This window comes from Crinia signifera, chromosome 5, assembly GCF_055691185.1.
Source record: "Crinia signifera chromosome 5, ASM5569118v1, whole genome shotgun sequence".
NCBI classification, from domain to species: Eukaryota; Metazoa; Chordata; class Amphibia; order Anura; family Myobatrachidae; genus Crinia; species Crinia signifera.
Genome location: NC_139221.1, coordinates 205,882,618 through 205,901,482, shown reverse-complemented (window position 1 = coordinate 205,901,482; position 18,865 = coordinate 205,882,618). Strand labels below are relative to the sequence as shown.

Genomic DNA, 18,865 nt, shown 5'->3' with positions numbered 1-18,865 from the left:
AAAAAAAAAAAAGAGATCTGGCATGCTAATATAGTGAGAGTAAGTGATGTCACACATCAGCCCTATTTAAACCAGGGCTGGAGAGTAGGTTAGCTCCACTCTTACAGAGCATTCACACAGAGCACATCTCCTGAAGGGTAAGCCACCATCATCTTATTTTTACTTATACAATGTCTAGCCAAACTAAGCATCCATTGAAATTTGCCAATAAGGGAAAAAGTAGTGTTATTCTATTGTAGAATTTTTTTTTTTTTTTTTTTTTTTTTTTTTTATTTAGTATAATTTAATCTCTTTTTGTTAAACAGCGAGAACTGTACCCTGAATAATCCCAGACTCTGTATTGAGATTTTATATTCATTTCCAACATTGGTATGTATACTTTCCCATACTACAAGATATTTAAATTAATTGGATATTAATATGGTGAATAAGGTATCCTAAAACAGACAGTCCTTGTTTAATTCAGCCCTAACAGACATAGCAGTCTATTTGGGAAACCCCGGCAGATCTTGGAGAAACGGCCAAGCTGGTCCATTTTATATGAAACAGAGCTGTTAAATTTTCAACCTAATTAAGGTACGAATCCGAGTGTATGGTAATTTAAGGGTAAACACCTAATCAGATTTCCATCTAGTTATGTGCCATAATCTGTCCCTATGTATAGGTGTATCTTTGTGTGTAAATTGAGAGGCTCTTACGCTGATTTATGAGTGAAAAAAGCGATAGAGTAAGTAATTTAAATTTCCACACCGATTTTTAACAAATTATAAATAAAAATCCAAAATAGATATGGATTTAGGAATTGGAGGGTAATTTGTATTATTTCCCCTCATATCAATGTACTGTTTTCACTAGGTACCCTCGAACAAATTCTTTATAAGGACCTAACAAATAAACCAACTCATTGTAGACACTTTCCCTACCAAAATCGTTGGATTTGATTATAATGACATCCGGTATGTAATTGGACACCTTGAATTATGATTTTGTTTCCTATTTTTTCTATTTTTCACCTGTTTTTCCTTCACCTGTTTTCACCTCCATGTTTTGATCTCTCTGTGTAATGTACTGAGAGAACAAGCCTGACTAATAATTATCATTCAACAAAATGTAAAGTTAAGTCTGAAGAACATCATTTTTTAAAGAATTTTTAATGTATGTAGCAATTACCGTAAATGTTTATCTGAAATGTATTTTTATATGTTCATAGCGAACCCCTGATGAAGTCCCACGTAGGGACGAAACGCGTTGGGAACATTCTGTTTGCTATCCTGAAATAAAAGAAATATCGTGAACCTTTTTAATAAGTCTGGAAACGCCACTTACACTGTTGTGGAACAAGAGACTTTTTTAATAAATGTTTATAAACTTTGGACTTTACTTTACTTGTTTTAACGTTTGAACACAAGGCACTATTGACCCAATTATTGAGGTCATAAAAAAAGGGCGCCATCTTACAATTGTCACCTATATATATATATATACACACACACACACACACACACACAGTATATATATGTATATATATATATATATATGTGGAAACCAAGATATAGATAGCGCTAAGTATGTATTCCACCACCTGGTATGAGTGTAATATTTCACTTTACAAATTGATACATACAACTTTGTATAAACAGGATGATTTATTAAAACTTTTTCTTAAAAATCCATTGTTGTGTTCTTTCAAGTCAACAGAAAAATAACCCAACGCGTTTCGCCTTTCAGGAAGGCTTCATCAGGGGTTTTTTTTATGCGCACATGCACTGCAAGTGGTAGAAAGAATGCCAAACATAAATAACATAAATAACACTGTTCAATCAATGTTTTTAGGTTTAAAAAGAAATACAATAATGAGGTACAATGAAGAAGGAGGTACATACCACGAAAGAACAGTATAAAAACAATCACTGACGGAAGTGTAGGCTTTAGTAGAACTTCCCACAATCTAGAGAGATAAAGTGATTTTCTAATCAGATTTTTTTGGAGGAAAAGGATGAGGAGGATAGCATGTAGAATTGAATATTACCTGCGGTAATAATGTGGGGTCCGACGGCAGAAATGCCCGGATTGGACTTTTCACTATTTAGTGACCCCTTATTAGGAGAGGCGTAATAGCCTATCTGGAGGAAAAGTATATAGTATTAGCCCTAAAAAGCTTATTTTAGGGAATATAAGTAGTACTACAACTGTCTTACGTACCACATGTGGGGGGAGATCTGTCCAAAACTTAGGTGGAAGGATTTTTTCTCACTTATAGTGCGGATTTTCACAACTTTTTAAAAGGCTATCAGCCTGTCAATAGGGAGATGGTGTATAGTTAGCATCCATGCCATTTAATTATGGGGTTTATAAAACATGTGTAAATATAAGTTTTACATACCACGTATAAAAGTGAATATTTATCGTTTTGATGTAGAGGTTTTATTCCAATAGTCCTCCAGGAATGTGTGACGAAAATCTCACTAGTGGTAAGGATTTTCCACAACCTTTTAAAAAGGCTATAAGCCTATCAATTGGGAAATAGTTATAATTAACTTCCATGCTTCTTAATCCTGATGTTTATAGGACAATATAAGTTTTACATACCACGCATAAATGAAAAAAACTCTCGATCTGATGTAGAGGTTTTTCGAAAGTCCTCAGGGCACAAGTGGCAAATATCTATAGGAACAATATTTCTCATTTAGCATTGATACATAGGGAATCTTAATATTGTCCCCTACATTCGCTGGAATATATTTAACAGGCTTGACGGATCTTTTGTTTTATAATATACCATAATATTGGCTTAATTTTTTTAGTATCACAAATTTCATTTACAAGGCTTGGAAAAATTCAGAAATAATGATAAAAAATATATAATAATATAACATAAAAAAATAAAAAAATATATGTATAGCATATTCTTCAATAATGTATTTTTTGCGGTATATCTTTAACCTTATTCCGCTTTGGTCATATTAGACCTACTACAAAAGTGGTTCAATATGCTATTGAAACAAAGTACATTTGTTCAGATATAAGGTAAGTTTCTACAGAGGTATAGCAAATGCATAGCCCAGTACATCCCACTGCAACCTTACCTTGAGACGACTTCTCCCTAGTGTGACTCCCACCAGACTGATAGTGGATGTGCTGAGTGGATTCTTTTATAGCAGAATCTTATGAGGTCATATCCGGTTTAGACCAGAGAGGTAAATCTAATTTAAGCGACGTTTAAATGTCATGGTGCCTTAAGTTTTACTATGGGCTGGTAGGGGATCCAAGAACCATCCTAAAAAATAAATTCCTGCCATAATGGTGATAGTGTGAGTTGTAGTCACATCGGGAACGCTACATGCGTTCCATCTGTGCGGTTCACCTGAAACAGGCTTCCGCTTCCTGGTTCTATATTAACATCAAAGTGTGAGGGGGCTGATCTAAATGTGTGACGCTACATGCGTTTCAGTCTAGCTGTACGCCCCTTAGCTTACAGCCGCTTCCTGTATTAGCGCTGACCTCTATATGGGACATTACTTGCGCTCCAAACATGCGGGTCATCTGAATCATGCTTCCGCTTTCAGGAAGTGTAGGTTGGAGACGCTGTTTGCGTTTCGCCTCTGCGTGTCAACTGGATGACAGCGGGGCAGAGAGGTTTAATCCGCCACAGCTACAAGTAGTAGTGATTATCAAATTAATTGTGCGTTCCAGCTATGCGGTCCATCACTCTAATTACTCTAGGTGATCGTGGTTTTGTGTATAAAGGAATTATTTGGGGGGTGTTTTGGGGGATATACGTGTGCCATAAGTGAAGCAAATGACCATATAAGGTCTGGGATAAAAGGGGTGATTTTAAATGGGTGATTTTTAAATATAAGCAATGATTGGCTTTATTATGTTTTGTAGTGAAACTATGTGCTGATTCTCATTGTACTCAATAGAGGACAATTAAGAAATGAGCCTATAAGGTTTATATTTTGGGATGTACTGGGTTTCACAAATCAATTAATTTTCACAATCATTTTTTTAGCAATCATTTCTTAAAAATTATATATTTAGGGCTGCTTTGTGATCTAATATTTTAGATAAAGACTTGTCTAAGTCAAGATATACAGTTACATACATATGTTACTCAAAAAGTATATTGTTACATAAATATGTTACTCATAAAGTATATTATTACATATACAGATTGTTACATACTACGTGTATATATATACATTTTTTTAATTATATTTTTCACAAAATTCTTATTTTTATTACATTCAAATATAACCCAAGTGTATTGAGTGCTCCGTGATAAGTCCTTACTCTAAACATACACAGAAATATGAGGAAATAGTTCCTTGTGCTTATATAGAAAAATTAAAGGTATTAATAGAGATAGACCCAGTGTGGGTTTAACGTAGTTAATAGTACTAAAGATACTAAAAAAGTGAACCTTATGTGGGTAATTTAGTAAAAAGATGTTATAAAGACAGAAAGACAGACAATGGGGCCAGATATTTTTATGGGTTCAAAAAGGAGACTATGTCAACGTTTTCGTTGAGGCCTTTAGGGTATAATGTATTTAGGGTGTAGATCCAGAACGTTTCACGTTTGGATAATTTGAGGTCTCTGTCTCCACCTCTGGGGTTTTGTTCCACAATCTCCAAGATGGTGAAGCTGAAGTTAGTCGTGTCTACTTTAGAGTCATGTTTGTCGATGTAATGTCTCGGTAGGCTGTGTGATGTCAATTTATTCTTAATGTTCCGGATATGTTCTTGTATTCTGATTTTGGCTAGCCGTTTGGTCTTTCCGATATATGCAAGTCCACATCCACACGTCACTCTGTAAATTACATATACTGAATTGCAAGAAGCGGATTTGTTTAGTGAATATTGTTTTTTATCTATGGTTTGTTTAAATGTGGTTCTTTCCATAAATTTGCAACAGATGCATTTCCTGCACTGGGTGCATCTAGTTTCATTAGACAAAAAATGATTCTTAGTTAGGGGCTTCTTTTTTTGTGTTTTAAATTGACTAGGGGCAATTAGGCTTTTTAAATTGGTTGCACGTCGAAATATTACATCCGGTTTGGGCGGTAGATGTGGTCCCAATATGGTGTCTTTGAGGAGTATCTCCCAATGTTTAGATAATATTCTTTTAATTTGATGGTTTTCTTTGTTGAACTGGGTTATGAACGATCTTTTTTGAGGCAGGGGTTTGTTCTTTTTGTCGCTTAGTGGACATAGAGTGTCTTCTCTTGTTCTTCCTAAAACCTTCAATTTGGCCTGTTCTATTTTTGATGGTTCATACCCTTTTTCAATGAATCTTTGCGATAATAGGGCGGCTTGAGCGGAGAAATCATCCTCTTTGCTACAGTTTCTTCTAAGGCGGGTGAACTGGGACGATGGCACACTGTCCTTCCAGTTTGGATGATGGCAACTGCCGTATGGTATAAAACTGTTGCAGTCGACCTCTTTAAAGAATGTCTTGGTGGATATAATCTCCCCTGGATGTCCTACAAGGATCAAATCCAGATAATCTATATTGGTTCGATCTTTTTTGTGCGTGAATTTCAGATTAAAGTTGTTAATTTGTAGATGTAGCATGAATTTTTCTATGCTGTTATCATCACCTTTCCACACAAAGATTAGGTCGTCAATATATCTTTGGTAAAAAAGTATGTGCTGCATGAAGTCCGAGGAATAGATATGTAGCTCCTCCCACATACCCATTAACAGATTGGCATACGATGGGGCAAATTTCGTCCCCATCGCAGTGCCCGTTTTTTGGAGAAAGAATTTACCGTTAAATTCGAAGTAGTTGTGGGTCAAGATGTATTTAATGCTGTTTAAAAAGAACTCTATTTCGCCCTCTGATTTGTCCGCCGCTTTCAAGAGAGTGTGTCTCACTGCCTCCATACCCTTGTCGTGCGGGATGGAAGAATAAAGCGCTTGGACATCCACTGTGATCCAGCAATACTCCTCTTCCCATTGAAAATCTCTTAATTTTGTTAGAAGGGTCGTCGAATCTTTCAAATGTGAGATGTTCTGAAGCACATATGGTTGTAAGATTATGTCTATAAAATGGGAGAGATTGCAGCTGAGTGACTGGATCCCGGCCACAATGGGTCTTCCTGGGGGAGCGTTTCGATTTTTGTGGACTTTGGGAATGTGGTAGAATATCGGGATTATTGGATGTTTCACGAACAGATATTCAAATTCCTCCTTCCCGATATACAGTTTATTCTTGGCTTCAACCAGTAAACTATATAATTCTTCTTGAAAGATGCCAGTTGGATCCTCACTAAGTTCAATGTATGTGATCCCATCCTGTAGGAGATTTTCTGCCTCTTTGAGGTAATTTGTGGTGGACTGTAGTACTACAGCTCCACCTTTATCCGCATTTCGAATGATGAGGTTTTCATCTTTTTTTAGACTCTTTAATGCTTGTTTTTCCACTGAGGATAGATTTCCTGAGTTGTTGTGATTCCAAACTTTAAGTTTACGGAAATCTTCACTTACAAGGCTGTAGAAGATGTCGATGTGACTCCCTTTGGATTCCACTGGGTAGAACTTGGAGTGATTCGAAACCCGGGGTATAGACCTTTCATAGTTGGGAGGTTGGGGGTTCTTCAGAAAATGTCGTTGTAAAGTAAGGTTGCGTATAAATTTATTTAAATCGATGAACAGGTCGAATTTATCGACGTGACCATCGGGGGCGAATTTCAAACCTTTGTTTAGTAAGGTAACCTGTGCTGGGCACAGTTCCCTTTCTGAGAGATTGATGAATCCGGTTTTCTGTTCTGAAACAGCGGTTTCCTTTTCTTTGGGCTTCTTATTTCCTCCCCTACATCCTCTTCTTCTCCATTGAAGGTTCTTTTGGTTCCTTGGGGGGAATCCAGTCTGTTCTGCAGCGTTTCTTCTTTCTGTAAGAAGGTGAAATCCCTTCTTCTTCCTAAAAAACGGTTGGGGGATCGTTTTTCTGTAGACACGCTCCTTTGTCTATATGTTCTCTCTTGGTAATTCTCCCGATAAGATGGAACTCGATTTCTGTGGAACTCTCTACTCCTATAGTTGTCTCTACTTCTATATGTGTTTCTTTGGTTTTCTTGGTAGGATGGTATTCTGTTTCTATTTAATCCATAGTTCGAATAGTCTCTTTTGGAGTTTCTCTGAGGAGATTCAAATCTCTTTGTATTTCTATACACGGGTTTTTGCCATCTTTCTTCGTTTTGCCTGCTTGTGTTAAACCTTGTTCGTTGTGTCTCATTTCTTTGATTTCGATTGGTATAGTAATCTCTATTATTTCTTACTTCTTTGGACCAATTGAAGATCTGACCACTGTTATAGTCATTCTTATCCCTTGTAAATTTTCTCTGTTTTCTTATGACTATATCATTTTCTAATCGGTCCAATTTTTGTTGTAAGTCTGATGTGTCTCTTTTGAATTCTTCGCTGTCGGAGAATTTTTCCATCAATTTTTCAATTTTGTTAATCTCCTCCTCCAGTTTCGTGGATTCTTTTTTCCTTTCGTTTATGATGAGTGTCATCAACTTCATGGAGCATTCCTCCAATGCGGTGTGCCAATTGGTGATAAAGGATTCGTTCTCTCCATTTAGGTTCGGGTTTTTATTTAGTCTCAAACCCCTCGGAACTCTTTTAACTTCAAGGTACTTTTCTAGTGTTACGATGTCGTACCAGTTTTTTAATTCTTTACTCATCAGTTTCTCTATTGTGTTTAGATACTCATAATAATCCTCCTCCTCTGACATGAAAACATGCTCATCCTCCGTAAAGATATTCCTCAATCTCGCCGATCTTCTGGATCGGTCATTAAATAGTGGCATATTATTTGTTAATAGTAATGGCAGTATTAGTGGTTGCTGCAACTCGGAATCCTAACAGATAGATAGAAACAAAAATAGGGTGATGACCCCAAGTGCGCTACCAAGAAGCAGCTACTCTATAAATCACCCCTGTTAGCGGGAGATGATACTAAGAAATGTGGAAACCAAGATATAGATAGCGCTAAGTATGTATTCCACCACCTGGTATGAGTGTAATATTTCACTTTACAAATTGATACATACAACTTTGTATAAACAGGATGATTTATTAAAACTTTTTCTTAAAAATCCATTGTTGTGTTCTTTCAAGTCAACAGAAAAATAACCCAACGCGTTTCGCCTTTCAGGAAGGCTTCATCAGGGGTTTTTTTTATGCGCACATGCACTGCAAGTGGTAGAAAGAATGCCAAACATAAATAACATAAATAACACTGTTCAATCAATGTTTTTAGGTTTAAAAAGAAATACAATAATGAGGTACAATGAAGAAGGAGGTACATACCACGAAAGAACAGTATAAAAACAATCACTGACGGAAGTGTAGGCTTTAGTAGAACTTCCCACAATCTAGAGAGATAAAGTGATTTTCTAATCAGATTTTTTTGGAGGAAAAGGATGAGGAGGATAGCATGTAGAATTGAATATTACCTGCGGTAATAATGTGGGGTCCGACGGCAGAAATGCCCGGATTGGACTTTTCACTATTTAGTGACCCCTTATTAGGAGAGGCGTAATAGCCTATCTGGAGGAAAAGTATATAGTATTAGCCCTAAAAAGCTTATTTTAGGGAATATAAGTAGTACTACAACTGTCTTACGTACCACATGTGGGGGGAGATCTGTCCAAAACTTAGGTGGAAGGATTTTTTCTCACTTATAGTGCGGATTTTCACAACTTTTTAAAAGGCTATCAGCCTGTCAATAGGGAGATGGTGTATAGTTAGCATCCATGCCATTTAATTATGGGGTTTATAAAACATGTGTAAATATAAGTTTTACATACCACGTATAAAAGTGAATATTTATCGTTTTGATGTAGAGGTTTTATTCCAATAGTCCTCCAGGAATGTGTGACGAAAATCTCACTAGTGGTAAGGATTTTCCACAACCTTTTAAAAAGGCTATAAGCCTATCAATTGGGAAATAGTTATAATTAACTTCCATGCTTCTTAATCCTGATGTTTATAGGACAATATAAGTTTTACATACCACGCATAAATGAAAAAAACTCTCGATCTGATGTAGAGGTTTTTCGAAAGTCCTCAGGGCACAAGTGGCAAATATCTATAGGAACAATATTTCTCATTTAGCATTGATACATAGGGAATCTTAATATTGTCCCCTACATTCGCTGGAATATATTTAACAGGCTTGACGGATCTTTTGTTTTATAATATACCATAATATTGGCTTAATTTTTTTAGTATCACAAATTTCATTTACAAGGCTATCTATATCTTGGTTTCCACATTTCTTAGTATCATCTCCCGCTAACAGGGGTGATTTATAGAGTAGCTGCTTCTTGGTAGCGCACTTGGGGTCATCACCCTATTTTTATATATATATATATATATATATATATATAAAATTATTATTTACAGTTTCTTATATAGCACAGCACATTCCGTTGTGCTTTACAATTGGAAACAACACTGATTAAACAAACTGGGTAGATACAAACTGACATGGAGGTAGGACAGCCCTGCTCGCAAGCTTACAATCTATATATTGTGTATGCATTTATTATACAAACACAGTATATACTGATCCCAGAGGCAATCTGTCCAAGCCACCCACCAACCCTGTGTCATCTCTCTCACCCTGTGTCAGCTCTCTCACCCTGCATCTGCCCTCTCTCACCCTGCATCTGCCCTCTCTCACTCTGCATCTGCCCTCTCTCACTCTGCATCTGCCCTCTCATCCTGTGTCCCTCTCGCTAATATGTCCTCCTCCCACCTTGCACTCACACTGCACCCTATGTCTCCACTCTCACACCCAATGCACCCGGTGTAGTAACTCATGGTGCCCCTCTCCTACCTTGTATCCCTCTCCTACCCAGTGTTCTAATCCCTAATATGACCCTCTCCTACCCTCATCCTCTCCCCCCCAGCACTTTACTCTGTCCCTCTTCCCAATATGTCCCTCTTCTCAATTGAGAAAACCCTTTTTTGTCATGCACAACAGTACGGACTTAAAAGTAATTATATCCCTTTCAAGTTTCCATACTCCAACTTCAAAATTCCTACTTTGACCACTGTATGTGTGTATGTGTATGTGTATATATATGTAAATGGCCTATAATAATTATAGGCCATTAAAAAAATTCTACTGGCCTTCTCTGGAGAGACCAGAAGCACTTTTGGAGATTTTATTTTATCCGGATGCATGACCTTTGTCCATCTTATAGGTATAACCATTAAATCCATAAGGGAGGAGGCCAACCGGAATAATTGACCTACCAATATTTTAGGCATTACGTTGCCAATTTTTTATAATATGATAGAAAATGGATATATTAAGTTGAATAGGACACATTACACCTTGAACTAAAGGAGGTTATTGGAGACATCACTAATAAGAAGCTGATAACTTCAATAAAAGCGCTATAATAACACGCCGAAAGATTATTGTATTCCCTGATGAAGTCTCTTAGAGACGAAACGCGTTGGTCTATCTACATGCGATTTTACCTTAACAATCCTGTGAAGACTAATAAATAATAGTTGGAAGATTTCTCATATGTGCTTCATTGGATGCGGATCTATTGTATTTTGACATTTATATTATTCTGTATATTGGCGCCATACCACTATTGGGTAAAAATATTGTGGTCTGTTTGTTTCCTATCCCTCAGGGAACATAGTGGTGAGGCTGCCTAACACCAAAGAATTAATTTTTAAAAACACAGGCTTATAGCGTGATTTGGAATATTGGGGATATATATATATATATATCGCCTGTCCTTGTGTTTCCCTCCTATATACCTAATAGATTGTAAGCTTGCAGCAGGGCCCTCCTACCTCCAAGTCTGTCTGTTACCCAGTTTGTTTTATCACTGTCTACTATTGTAAAGCGCAACGGAATCTGCTGCGCTATATAAGAAACTGCAAATAAATAATAATAAATAAATAAATATATATATATATATATATATATATATATATATATATATAATGAAATAAGAATCAGCGGCACTCACGAGACTTCATTAGTTGCATAAAATGGCTACTGTACTTTATTCCGACATGTTTCGTCATCAGGGAGCAAAGTACAAGTGATATCAAACAACATTTATACACACAGATCCGCCTCAGAATCCACCTCCACCAATCAAAAGCACCCAGCACTGAGTACGGCCACCTGTGGAGTCGAGCAGCTGAACATGTCCATCAGCCCGGCTCCACAAAAAAAGCCGATGTCCCTTTAAATTTTGGGTTATCAGTAATGAGCCTCTCCACTGTGGCAATCCATGCCTCATGGGGAATGCAAGTGTAGAGGCTCACCACATCAGCACTAACTAGACATATATTGGGGGTATCAGTACCAATGTCCTGTAATTTCAAAAGTAAATCACTAGTGTCTTTAAGATAAGACGGGATGGCTTGAACACAGGGATTTAACAGGCTATAGAGGTACACTGAGAGGGGTTGAAATAAGGAACCCCATGCAGATATGATGGGTCTGCCAGGGGGATCCTCTAATTGTTTGTGTACCTTGGGGAGTGTGTAGAACAGTGGTGTAATGGGGAACTGTACTGTCAAGGCTTTACACAACTCACTGGAGATAATACCATCAATTAATGCTGCATTTAATACATTGTCAAGTTCAGTTTTATAGGTCATTGTAAGATCACCATCAAGATGTGCATATACATTAGAATCACTCAATTGACGTAAGCATTCAGATATATATATATTTATCAACCAATTGAACAACCACTTCATCCCCTTTGTCCGCAGAACGGACCACAATGTCTTTTCTGCTCCTCAGGGATTTTAATGCCAATTTTTCCTCATATGTGAGGTTGGAATGTTCACAGTCAGTTCCAAAACCGGGAGCTGTTGACAATAATCTCGAGAAGATTTTAATAGATGGAGATGAAGATGGGAGATCAAAAGAGCAGGGTTGTATGATTTTTCTTAATGCGGTTGGAATTACGTCATTGGTGTCAGTTCTTGTGTCAGGGCCAAAAAACTCTTTAAGTCTTAAAGACCTCGAGAATCGGTGGCTGTCTATTTGCCACTGAATCGGGTCAAGATTTACAGTTGGCACAAAAGAAAGGCCCTTGGATAGTACAGAAGCTTCAGATATAGACAAAGGAATATTGGACAGATTAAACACTAATTTGTCAGTTACCGTCTCGCGTTGCAGCATCCTCTCCCTTTGGCACTGCCTCCCCCTCCTCGTCCTCCGATGTTTAGTGGGGGGCGCTGTGCCCTGGTACGTGGGCGCAGGCCTAAAGGGACTGGTGGCACTGTCGGATCCTGCTGTGTTTCGGCATCGCTCTGCGACGTTGATGAACCACCATATCTGGGTCTGGCTGGACGTGCAGGACGCGGCCGTCGCTGGTGTGGGCGGACATCTCGTGATGGCTGTGGATTTAGCCATTGATACACTGAATTAGTGTCATAGTCCTGCTGCACTTTCCTTGCTTTGTCCTTCTTAAATTTAACCAGTTCCTTAGTATAGCGGTCAATAGCGGTGTCCATCTTAATTTGCCATTCATTGTCCAGGTCAGTCAAGAGTGTTACTTTCTGATTGGAATCAAAATCGGATAGTTGTGCACAGACTTTAGCCAATTCACAGGCAGATTCCTCGATGACTAATAACATTAAGTCCATGGAGCATTTATTTAAAATGCCCATCCATTTCTTGCAAAACAATGCACTGTGTCTACAATTGTAGGCACGTTGTGGACTCTAAAGCCCCAGGGTATTTGTTTCTGCCTATGGTAGTCAGACAGTGTGATGCCGTGATATAGATAGTCTGTCTCACATTTTTTCAAATGAAACCAATCGTTGTATATATCTGTGCAATCTGGACTGGTCACCACATCCTTCAATGAGCTTGTAAAACGGATAGACTCTGCCTCCAGGTCAGAGAAACTAAAGCAGTCACCTGAATTCAGGTGCGCAAATGCTAATTCACCATCCACACCCTCCACCATAATTGCAGTCCGTGTAGGTGAGTGGAGTGCAGTCAGAACTTGGTAATCCTGATGACTTATAATTGTAAAAAGTAATATATATATATATTGAACACATTTATCCATATTTATTTCTCTCTCGCTCTCATGTCCCAAGCATGAGACACCTGCCACCTATTGCGCTCAAACTAATCGCAAATGTACTAACATATGCAATTAGTAACACAGCAGATAGCAGCCATACCTATAGGAGCTGCTCTCTGCAATGCACTCCAGTGGCTGGGTCCATGTGTGTGTGTAGGGGGGGTGACACCATGAATTATTACACCGGGTGACATCAACCCTAGTGACGCCACTGCTGCAATGCATACATTGGCTTCGACAGTAACCATCATAGAAATTGAATCCGCAGTATCCTTAACAGACAATTTCAGAGAAATTGCAGTGACATTGATATTTTTAGAGATCAAGCACGTAAGATGGAAGCCAATTTCATAGAAAAGGGATATGATGCTAATGTGATCAGTAGGGCACTTGATAAAGCATTAATCTAGACAGTGCAGAAACATTGAAAATAAAGGCCCAAGAATTAATAAGGGAAAAAGGAAATAATGTTTAACATCAAGGGACCCGAATAAGGTCCACTGATTCAACCTGCAGGAGGAAGAGAAATTATGATGATGAGATGTAGGAAGGAGGAGGAAGAATCAGGTGTAGGGGCTACTAGTGTGTGGTGTCATTTCAATAACACAATATTGTGTGGTGTATTTTGATTATAGGATGCTACTGTGTGGTATAATGTGAATTGGTTATATTGTTTGGCTACGCCCCTTCCCCATGAAGCATGCCATTATATTTTTGGCGTGCTCTGCCTCTATTTTAAATATGTGTGTGTGTGGGTGGGGGGGATTCTCTTTCATGCACAGGGCACCAACATTTCTAGTTACGGCTCTAAATGAAAATAGCATTTGTATATTCTGGCAGGTACAAATCCAGAAAAGGGTCTAATTCAGACTTAGAAAAAATACAGACACCTAGGTGTCTGTGTGGGGCGCCCGTATGAGTCGGCACAGGCAACCCAGCCACCCCCCTTTGGTATTGCTGCTGTTCCAGACACCCACCTGGCCAAAGCCACCTACAGGAATACAATTAATATTTGGAGAACCAGACCGGGACCTTTATTTATCAAACCACTGTTCCAGGTACTACTATCTGAGGGAACGCCACCCATCTAAGGTACCCACACATGGTCCTAAGTGGAAAATTCAATTATACAGAGAATCCATATCTGGGACATTACCACCACAGTCCGGTTTGGAGGACACTCTGTAAAAGAATCCCTGCCCAAAGGTCTGGAGGACAATTCCACCGTCCCCTTCTCCCATGTTCCTTTTGCCATAGAATAAGGTGACACCATTTATTACTGGATACAGCCCCCTTTTTCAATTGTTGAGATTTTAACTTTGATGCATTGCACCATTTTTTAGCATATCAAATGTTCAAATAAATTGTTATTGTTACATTTTTTTTAATTCCTTGTTCTGTCTTCAATTGCGCAATCTCCCCCCACCTTCTTTTTTTCTAATTCAGACTTGATCGCAAACCACATTTTCTAAAAATGGACTAAACCATGTGTACTGCAGGTGGGGCAGATATACCATATGCAGAGAGAGTCAGATTTGAGTGTGGTGTGTTTAAACTGAAATCTAAGGGCCTTATTCTAGTTCACTCTTTCTGACAAAATCCTTCTTAGATGGACAAAACCATGTGCACTGCAGGGGGGCAGATGTAAAATGTGCAGAGAGAATTAGATTTGGGTGAGTTACAGTATTTTGTTTCTGTGCAGGGTAAATACTGGCTGCTTTATTTTTACACTGCAATATAGATCTCACTTTGAAGTAAAACCCCACCCAAATCTAATTCTCTCTGCACAAGTTACATCTGCCCCACCTGCAGTGCACATGGTTTTGTCCATCTAAGAAGGATTTTGTCAGAAAGAGTAAACTAGAACAAGGCCCTAAATTTCAGTGTAAAAGTTAAGCAGACAGTATTTACCCTGCACAGAAAAAAATCACTCACTGAACTCTAATGGGGCCTACACAGTGATTTTAAGTAATTTTCTAAGCAATCTGACTTAATTTGACTAGATTGCTTAGAAATTGAGCACAAATCGCTGTGTGTTTAGGGCCCATAGCACTAGTGATGCACGGCCCTGTACGTTGCGATTGCTGGGAGATTTATAATAAGCATGTACCATAAATCTAATCAGATCGCTTAGCACATGGCCCTTGTTTTGTGTAGCGAACAATAGTGATCAGCAATCTGCATTAACTTGCTAAACTTAAATATCCTAGGCTTAATCGCTATGTTTAACCACTGGTGCACATCGCTGGCACTTTCTGAGCGATCAGGATTCCGGGAAGCTCAAGGGGAATCTCTCATGTTGAATTTCCCATGGTAAATCACTGGCACAAATCTCTACATGTGTAGGCCCCTTTACTCTCTCTGCACATGTTACATTTGCCCCACATGCACTGCAGCATGGTTTTGCACATTTCAGTAAAAATATGCTTTGTTCTGAATTAGGCCTGATAGTCGTCAGGGACGTTCAGTCAGGGGAGGCAGGAGAGGCAGTGCTTCCCCAATCATTCTGTTTAAAATAATACAAAGAATATACCTATGACACATATGTCATAAGTATTTTCTTTATATTATTTTTGCAGTTTGCAGTATTTAAAATAGTTTGGGAAGCACCAGAGCCGAATTTCCCATTAGGCACGTGAGGCACCGGCCTAGGGGCGGCACATGTTTGGGGGCGGCACTTGGATGCCTGTGATAGTACTGTCAGCCCAAAATGTACCAATAACTGCAAAATATCCACTGTACTGTACTATATTCCATCTTAAATAGAGTGTAAATGGATAGGACATGCAGATACTGCCCCTATAAACTGTCCTACTTAGTAAACATTATTGTTGTGCCTAGGGGTGCCCTCATCCCTAAATCCACCCCTGGGAAGCACCAATAAGCCTGCCTCCCACTAAAAATTGCAAGGCGATGATGCAGGGGTTGGCTAAGCAGTGGGCTAAAAAAGCCCAATAAAAATAATACCAAAAGTGGCACTTTTACAAGTGCCTAATTGACAGGACCTGATGTCCTGAAGTCCAATCACAGCAGTCCTTGTCATTTAAGCTTCTGGCAGTGCCACTGTGGCTCTGACCTCTTCTCCTCCACTGTGACCTGTGCCCCGACTCCTCTATCCCCTCTTCCCAGTTTCCTGTCCCTGTGTGTCTGCTCCCCTCTCCCCTGCCTGGTAAGTGTAAATTATTATTTCTCTCTGGGGGAAGAGGGTGTCAGAGGCAGGGGGAGGGTGTTGGGGGGGGGGGGGGGTGGATGTGCGTGGTGGTGGCTGTGACAGTGCCTCTCTGTTATCAGCCACCACCGCACATCACTGATAGGCATTAGTACAAGTACAGATGCAACAGTTTCCACACCTGGATCAGGCCCTGAATAAGCTGCTTAATATGTCAATAGCTCTGGTTTGTTTGTGCATGCTGCCATCTGCTTCTGGGCCTGATTCAAACCTGTTCGCTAGGCTGCATATAGTCAAAGCCTAGTGAACAGGTCAGCGCAGCTCCGCTGAACACCTGCCCCCCCATCCATACACATCCTCTCACTAGCATGCGAGGATATGTGTAACACATCCCCTCGCATGCGGCTGAAGCGGAGAGAATTAATTCGATGCTCAGTCTAAACGTACTTTTATTACTGCCCCATATCTCCAAAAAGGGGGTGGGTGCTGACATCATGTGACACCCACCCTGATCAGACATCGACAAAGGGAACACCCAGCGTATTCATGGGGAGGCCCATAAAACGCTGGCGTTCCCCTGGTCCAGCCCCCTGTCTGGACCCTCCCTCCCCCTCTGGAGCAAACAGCCTGGTGAGTTTGAAACACACTGAAGCCGTTCACTCCTGTGGTTTGCACATGCACATATTCACGCATGTGCACGCGCAGACCCTCCACCATTGGACATGTGGCCGAATTCGGACCTGAATCGGCCCCTTAATGTCTTGCCAGGACATTTCTGTATATATCCAAAGAACAGGTTTGTGTATCATTTATATACTATTTAATATTATTCAGAACCTGGCTGTGTGTTAACAAAGTATAGTTGTCTATTTACCTTTATATCTGAATGGTATTTGTGTCTAGAATCTGTCAGCAATATTACATGTGAATTGTTCAGCTTACTCCTATACTTGCTCTGTATCTTAAAGCTAAATAATTGTATTCATTACTTGTGTGAATCTTATATCAAGCTTACATGGAGTCTAATACCTGGGATTGTGACAGTATGATCTGCTCCCAAAAACTGCAAAGGCTTAGAGAATAACTGCAGGCTGCTAGTTAAAATAATCTTCCTGCCACGTAACCCTCAATCTCCTGAGTTGTTCTATTGACTATGATGATGGGAGCTTTCAAATAAATGTTGTTCAGTTGCAGTCTCTAATCAGTACTTTTTACCTAAATTGCTGAAGAGTTTTCCAGACCCAGTTAAAATCATTTCTGGTTTATCTGCTGCTGTTCATCTAAATAAACTTTGCCTCTTTAAGGACATTTTTACAACAGAACAAAAGGAGACCTTGATCCAACTGTGTTCTGCTCTTGTTATGCCTCATGTATTATGGCTTCACTTCAAGTTAAAATCCTGTGAAAATGATGGCTTCTGTGATGTAACTTCACTTTGAGCTGTAACAGTTTTTATTTTCACTTTGAGCTGTGACTGTTGTTAGCCCACAAACTCCCCAACTCACTCCAAGTCCCTACATGCTCCTAACTCCAATCTTTGTCTTCGCAGCACCCTCTCTCCATATTCAGCAAGTTTGAAACAGATCAATGTCCCTACAAAAATTGCTTTCACTCGGATCATTTTAAATCCTCTTTCTAAGAGAGACCCTCATACTGTATTTGTGATCCCAATTTGACCCTCACATATAATTAACCTTGCTCTCCTGCTCAGGAAGAGAGTTCATTCTCATTCTCATCCTTTCCTTTCTTTTCTAACATTCCTAATTTATTTTTCCTTCACAACCTTTTCATTCTGTGCTCTTTTCGTTCTCTGCGCTCATTCTTAGTCCTCTGCTTACGAGCCCAGTTGTTCAATTGTCATTCATGTTTCATTTTTGGAAATCTTGTTTCCTACCTCACTACCTTTGACTATATTATGTACTCCTATATCCTCTAATTCATAATGATCATTTAACATATGTACCCCCCTTCTTTTTTATGCATTTTTTTAGTTTTTTTTTAAATGATCAAGTGTATATTATTAAGTTTGATTTTATTAATAATATTATTATTAATATTATTATTACTAATACATAATATCTACTAGGCCACATTGCAACAATTCTTTTTATTATTTTAAATAATTTATGCATTGATACTCTTACCCACCAGTATGGTTTCATTTTTCTTTGTATTTTACTCTATTTTAGGGAGACTTAATTTTTGCAAGACAATTCAGCTTCCCAATTGTTGAAATTGTTGAAACTACTCTTTCTAAGAGTGGTTAATTCTTCATTACCTGTGGGAATGCCGTCGGGCCGGAAGATACTTCCCCTTGCTTTGAGCATTAACACACTATTATCCTAACAATGGTTTGACTCCCAATCTGTTTTTGACCAAGACTGTAAGAAGAACAGGTGAGTCCTGGAGAAATAGCTCCATAGAGCAACCCCTTAATTTCTGGCTACAATGAAGCTTTAATGAATTATAGAATGGTTCATTCAATTTTTTTTTAAATTAATATAGAACTTTATTGGGATGCTATTTTGAATTCTGACTATATTTCATTTGCATTAAGATAAGAAGCAGCACTGTTATGCACTTATTGTAAT

General features: G+C 38.8%; 1 protein-coding gene and 1 long non-coding RNA gene across 4 annotated transcripts in view; one reads left to right on the top strand and one right to left on the bottom strand.

Moving 5' to 3' along the window:
* The window catches only part of NPSR1 (neuropeptide S receptor 1), a 271,339-nt gene that overhangs the window by 49,257 nt on the left and 203,217 nt on the right, over window positions 1–18,865 (bottom strand). The window lies entirely within an intron of this gene.
* Window positions 306–700, top strand: LOC146079631 (uncharacterized). The gene is made up of 3 exons (XR_014474664.1): window positions 306–369; window positions 467–576; window positions 665–700. It is a non-coding gene; the product is annotated as an uncharacterized LOC146079631 (long non-coding RNA).